The sequence below is a fragment of the Eschrichtius robustus genome, chromosome 5, assembly GCF_028021215.1.
Source record: "Eschrichtius robustus isolate mEscRob2 chromosome 5, mEscRob2.pri, whole genome shotgun sequence".
Lineage (NCBI taxonomy): Eukaryota > Metazoa > Chordata > Mammalia > Artiodactyla > Eschrichtiidae > Eschrichtius > Eschrichtius robustus.
In genome coordinates this window covers 55,314,236-55,320,235 of record NC_090828.1, presented here as the reverse complement: position 1 = coordinate 55,320,235, position 6,000 = coordinate 55,314,236, and the positions used below count along the sequence as shown (strand labels likewise).

At 41.6% G+C, this 6,000-nt stretch overlaps 1 protein-coding gene across 1 annotated transcript in view; it reads left to right on the top strand.

The window, feature by feature from the left end:
• The first annotated feature begins 965 nt into the window (after positions 1-965).
• Positions 966-6,000, top strand: part of PJVK (pejvakin) — a 37,729-nt gene continuing 32,694 nt past the window's right edge. Inside the window, exon 1 of the mRNA XM_068544853.1 lies at positions 966-1,080. The gene's annotated coding sequence lies outside the window, so the exon portion shown is untranslated. The remainder of the gene's footprint in view (positions 1,081-6,000) is intronic.

Here is a 6,000-nt window from a genome sequence, read left to right as displayed (position 1 = left end):
ATTCTGCCAGAGGTCTGTGTAGTAGGATTGTCTGTGGTTTCACTAATAATCCACAATATTTTTGCTCTTTTTATTGATTTTTTTTTTGTTTGCCCTTATGTCTGTCCTTGTTCTCTTTGCTCTATTTGTTAGCCTTTTGTAATCTCTGATTTCTGAGATTATTCTTCTCGTGTTTTTATTCAAATATACTTAGAGTTATATTTCTCTTTAGGTACTGCTTGTTGTGTTGCAAAAATTTTCACATGTGGTTTCATGTCATTCAGCACTAAATATCTGGGGATTTTGCTTATAATTTTATCTTTAACCCAAATATTACATTGTTTATCTTATTTATTTTTTACCAACCATACATTTAAAAAGATTATTTTCTCCTTTTCCTATCTTCCATTGGACAAATGCAAATCTATTTTGCTGGAATGAAGTTGTACATTTCTATTTCTAATTTTCTGGTGGTGTTCCCTAATTATTAAGACTCATTCTTTCCCCAGCAATTTCTAAACTGTGTACGTTTCCTCCCCATGCCCTCTCCTCCCTCATCCCGCACCCCTTGCACATCTATCTTAGTTCCCAAGGGGCTCACTGCTCCCAGCTCTTGTTTCCAAGCAGTTGCCGCGCCCACTCCAATCCCTTGGGCCAGTCCTCTCGTTCTCGGCCCCAAAGCCCTCCCACCTCCCCGCCTCCCAACCCGGCGACCCCACCCCTCAAGGAGCAGTGCTCTGGGGCTGCCTTCCCAAGGGTTGCTGTCGGCTAGGAGGGCGGACTCTCCGGGCCCTGCTCCCGTTTCGTGCCGCTGCTCCCTGTGGCTCGCCCTGGGACCTACTGCCCCACAGACTCCCGCTCCTGCATGTCCTACCCGACCCCTCCCTTCCTAAAGGAGCTCTCGAGGGTCCCGATACATGGAAGCCTGGTCTGCCCCGCGCAGCCTCCCCCATCCCCAGCATGGCCGTCCTGGTCTCTGACATCTTTTGTTGAAAAAGGGAGAGAACGTCAGGCTCACACAAGGCAGGATTGAGCAGTGGTGGCTGAAGAAAGAGCGGCAGCTTGAATTTCAGTTTTCTTATGAGGAATTTTCCAGAAAAGGTATCTTCACTGTGAAATAGGTATAGTAAATATCGATCTTGTCCTGGCAGTAGCACTTGGCTATGGTTTTTCCTTCAGGTTTTACAGTACTGTACAGAGGGGGCCAGTACCAGTCTTTCAAAGGGAAGGTGCTTTGTTGGTAAAGATACCGATTGCCTCCTCTTGGACTAACGGTCACACTGATGAATATGGGTGTTTAAAAAAAAGAAGTCTGTTTCTCACATGAATGAAAAGGAAATTTCCTTTCGTCTCTCTCAGGCTCCCTTCAAGAGTAAAGTCAAGGTTACTTAACTTGCAAAATTAAATACTGACCTCATTTCAAATGAAATAAAATTCATTGCTTGATCAGCATCCCCTTGGAGCAGTTTATATTAATGGAATTATCTTTTATTACCCCAGTAAATTGATTTAGGATGATACAGTTTATCTAAAAAGCAGTAATATTTACAGGTCCTGAAATTAAATGCTAAGGGAAAACATGATTTCTTTAAACTGGGTAGGGGGACAAGCCTAAGGGAGTTTTACTCTAACGTCTACCAAGTTCAGTGGATCTTCAGCTTGATCTCGGCTTGATCGTTCTTGCATGAGCTCTGCTTTGCTTATGATTCCACTCTGAGCTCACTGACCACGAGAGCATGAAGCAGAAGGTAGCTCATATCTTCTACCTAAGACTGGGTGTGGTTTATGAGCGGCTAGAATAAGTAGTTCGGAGGATTTGAGGAGCGGATGGCCCACGTGCTGTGTGTCTTCCCCTAGTGACCAATGTGCTGAAGTTCCTATGGTTCAAGGCAGTTGCTAAGTTTTAAATTATCAGCAACAAGGTAAAGCTCACTCATGTGAACACATCCTGTGTGTACAGCACCAATTCTAGAAGCTTGACATGTGAAAAGATATGATACACTTTATACCCAAAAGGAGTAAGACAAGATCTTAGGAATAAGATAGGAAAAAAATAAAAACAAAAGGTGCATATATTGTGTCAAAACGGTGCTGTAAGCTAATAAGAATTATAAAAACTTACAGAATGAGGTAAAATTAATGTTTTCCAAAGTGTGTGTTCCTCTCAGCTAATCCCACAAGGTGTTTAAAGGATTCTGACATCAAAATAAATTTGGAAAATGCTACTCACTGTATCCCAGCTGTGATCTTTTAAAGGGACCTGATAAGACCTATCATAAATAAACTTGTTTAACCCAGAGTTTACCAAATGTATTTATATATGGAATCTTTAAAAACTATTATTAGTAGTATAAAAGCTATTAAAAATAAGCTGTGGAACACACTTTCTGAAACACTGTTCTAGAATTACCATTCTATATGGCAATGAGAAGCTCATGAGTGACCCTGAGGGAACCTGTCAGAATGGTAGGATTAAATCATTATTAAGATGAAAGAATAAGGTGAGAAAGTGATAACAGTGATTATAACCTGTTAGCTGGAGTTCCCAATGAAAGAAATAGATGAGATGAAATTCAAGGGGGTGTGAGGGTTGTTATGTGTCAACTTGGCTGGGCCATGGTACCCAGCTATTTGGTCAAACATTACTCTGGATGTTTCTGTGGAGGTATTTTTTGGATGAGATTAACATTTAAGTCAGTGGACTTTGAATAAAGCAGATTATCCTCCATGAGCAATGTGTCTATTAGAACATTTATATATGTGATTTGCATTATGGCTTTTTTTTGGACAGTGCTGATCGAAACTGTTAAATAGCAACCAAAGTTCTCAGTATCATTTAAGAAAAAAGGCCCATCATCAGACAATACAGTGCAGACGGTAAGAAGAGGAAGTGCTGCAGAGATTCAGAGAATGCCATAAATGACCTTGGGTCCTGTCCTTGGGCCAGACTTTTTTTTTAGAAATTGTTACTTTGTTGTTGTTGTTTTTTTTTTTTTTTGGCTGTGTCAGGTCTTAGCTGCGGCACGCGGGATCTTCGTTGAGGCATGCGGAATCTTTAGTTGCGGTACGCAGGCTCTTCGTTTTGGCGTGCAGGTTTTCTCTTCTCTAGTTGTGGCGTGCGGGCTCCAGGGCGCGTAGGCACTGTAGTTTGCCGCACCGCGCGCAGGCTCTCTTGTTGTGGCGCATGAGCTCAGTAGTTGTGGCTGTGGCGCGTGGGCTTAGTTGCCCCGAAGCATGTGGGATCTTAGTTCCCTGACCAGGGATCGAACCCGCTTCCCCTGCATTGGAAGGCAGATTCTTTACCACTGGACCACCAGGGAGGTCCCTGGGGCAGACTTTTTAATGTTTACTCTGCTGATTCCATAAGCCTGTACCTCAAGGCTTAGTTGAAATGTTATAGAATGAATTTATGTTTGAGTGAGTCATCCCAATTTCATAGCTTTTTAAGAAGAATGCCTTACACTGTGTATATCTTCAAGGTTTTCAAAATACTTGCACATTCATTATCTCATTTAATCTTCCTAATGATCTGGGAGGAAGGTAGAGCAGGTTATCCCTATTTTACTGGTGAGGAAGTTGAGGCTTGAAGAGTCTGTGTGATGCAAAGAACATTGGAATTAAGGATGCTGTAGAACGGTGACTCCGAGTGATCAAATACTATGAGGTCCTGGAAAGTACACTGGATTTGGAGTCAGAAGGCTCAGTTCTTCCCAGATTGATGGCTTTAGACAGATATTCTTACCTGTCTACCTGTTTCATTTGTTCAACTGTAAAATGGGATAATCAGAGTACCTATCCCAGAGGGTTGAGGTGAGCATTAATTGAGATAATCCACGTAAAACACTTGACACAGTAACTAAATCCCAGGAATCTCTTGGTATTTTTTTTTTTCCCACACACACACACTGTATTTTATTTTTACAAGAGATAAACTGACACCAAGCATTGTAAATGGATGACCACAACAAAAGCAACAATGATTGCAGTTACCAAACACGAAACACACTCGTAGTATGTCATAATATTGACATTCAGTCCAGTAATCCACTGTAACAGCTCCTTTACTTTGCAGTGATAATTGATTTGTATATTTTTTGCCTAATTTAACTCTTAGTAGTAGTATGAAATTATATTTTAGTATCATTCAAATTAAGGGTAAACACCTAGGTGTAGCAAGGTTCTAATACCGTCCTTTAGTACTCCAGTCTAGGGGGTTATCCTTCTAAATGCTTTGCAAAACACTGCTCTGTATATCCGTTTAGTTGATAATAGAGGTTCCATTTAGAATTACAGGCATGTAATTTGCAGGCATGACAACAGGATTCAGAGAGTTATAAATGAATACGCCTCATTTTCTAAATGGAAATGGAACTTATTAAGATAAATTATCTAATACTTGGATATGAGGCAAAAAAAAAAAAAAAAAAAAGTGGGTGGCATGTCCTTTCAGTGACATGGGAGTGAAGGCTATGCTAGGATTAGCCAGGGTAATGTACTTCAACTTGCTGCTTATCCTTGGTTTGAGTTTCCAGACTTAGTGATGATGCATGTTAACTTGTAGACTTTTTTTTTTTCCTGGTAGAAGTGCAGATTTCTGCCTAGTGGAACAGACAACCCCCAAAGTTATAGTTTAAACAGTTTTGTGTTTCACCCAGCAATCTCATTCTCCTATAAAGAAATACCCTAGCTCCACAAATGCTCTTTGAACTGGGCAGGGCATCTTACTAGTTCCCTCATTGAGTGAATTGAGTAAAATCTTTGACATGCGCCATCTAGAATGTGCCCCTGGATTCACCCCCTCTCAGGTTCACAGTCTGTGCTGTTGTTCAGTGTCTGAAAACACCTGCCTTGTGTCTTTTGTCCAGTTTCATAGTTGTTTACAGAAGAAGGGCTGGCCCAGAATCTGTTACTCCTTCATGCTGGAAGCAGAAGCCAATTACTCTTATATTAGAGATGAGGAAACAGAGGAATGGAAAGGTTTAGCAACTTGTCCAAAATCACGCAGCAGTTTAAATGCTGGAGCTGGAATTCAAGCCTAGACAGTCTGACTTCAGAGCTGCTCACTTAATTACTGTGCCGTGTAGCTTCTCAGAAAAATGGCTTTATATATACATGTAAAATGTTTTGTCTGGTGTCAGGAAACAGTAAGTCCTCAATAAAGTCTAGCTATATTATTCTTTAAAACTCTAAAGCTCAGTATAAATGTGTTCTTAGCCCAGTGCTTAGAAGCAGAAGATGGTGGGTAGGACAAAAGTACCACCACATGAGTTGGTTTTCTTGATTAGTACTAACCTTTATTACCGTCCTACCATAAGCAAACGAAAAGAGGGCATTTTCTTAAGTCCTTATTGCTTAAGTCCTTTTTATTTGCATGAACCAAATATTAAATCCTTAGTCTGCTTTATTTTGCCATTAAAATCTATCTTTATTCATTAGAAATATAGAGCAAAACAAAACAATCCAAGCAATAAGGCATAGATGGTACTCCTATCAATTTCTGAATTTCAAATCAATAAATACTGTGCAGTAACACACCCATCTGGCAGTGAAGGAGATTGCAGTGGAATGAAGGTACAAGCTCATGAATAGGAATGCAAATATTTGTAATAGCACCCAGCACTGAGTCTACCATCTATTTATTTATTTGTTTATTTGTTTATTTATTTGTGTATGTATGTATATATGGCTGCGCTGGGTCTTTGTTGTTGCGCGTGGGCTTCTCTCCAGTTGCGGTGAGCGGGGGCCACTTCTCGCTGGGTGCGCGGGCCTCTCACCTTGGCGGCCCCTCCCGTCGCAGAGCACGGGCTCCAGGTGTGCGGGCCCCAGCAGTCATGGCTTGCGGGCTCTAGAGCGCAGGCTCAATAGTTGCGGCACACGGGCTTCAGTAGTTGTGGCTTGTGGGCTCCAGAGCACAGGCTCAGTAGTTGTGGCGCATGGGCTTAGTCGCTCCGCGGCATGTGGGATCTTCCCGGACCAGGACTCAAACCCATGTCCCCTGAACTTGCAGGTGGATTCCCAACC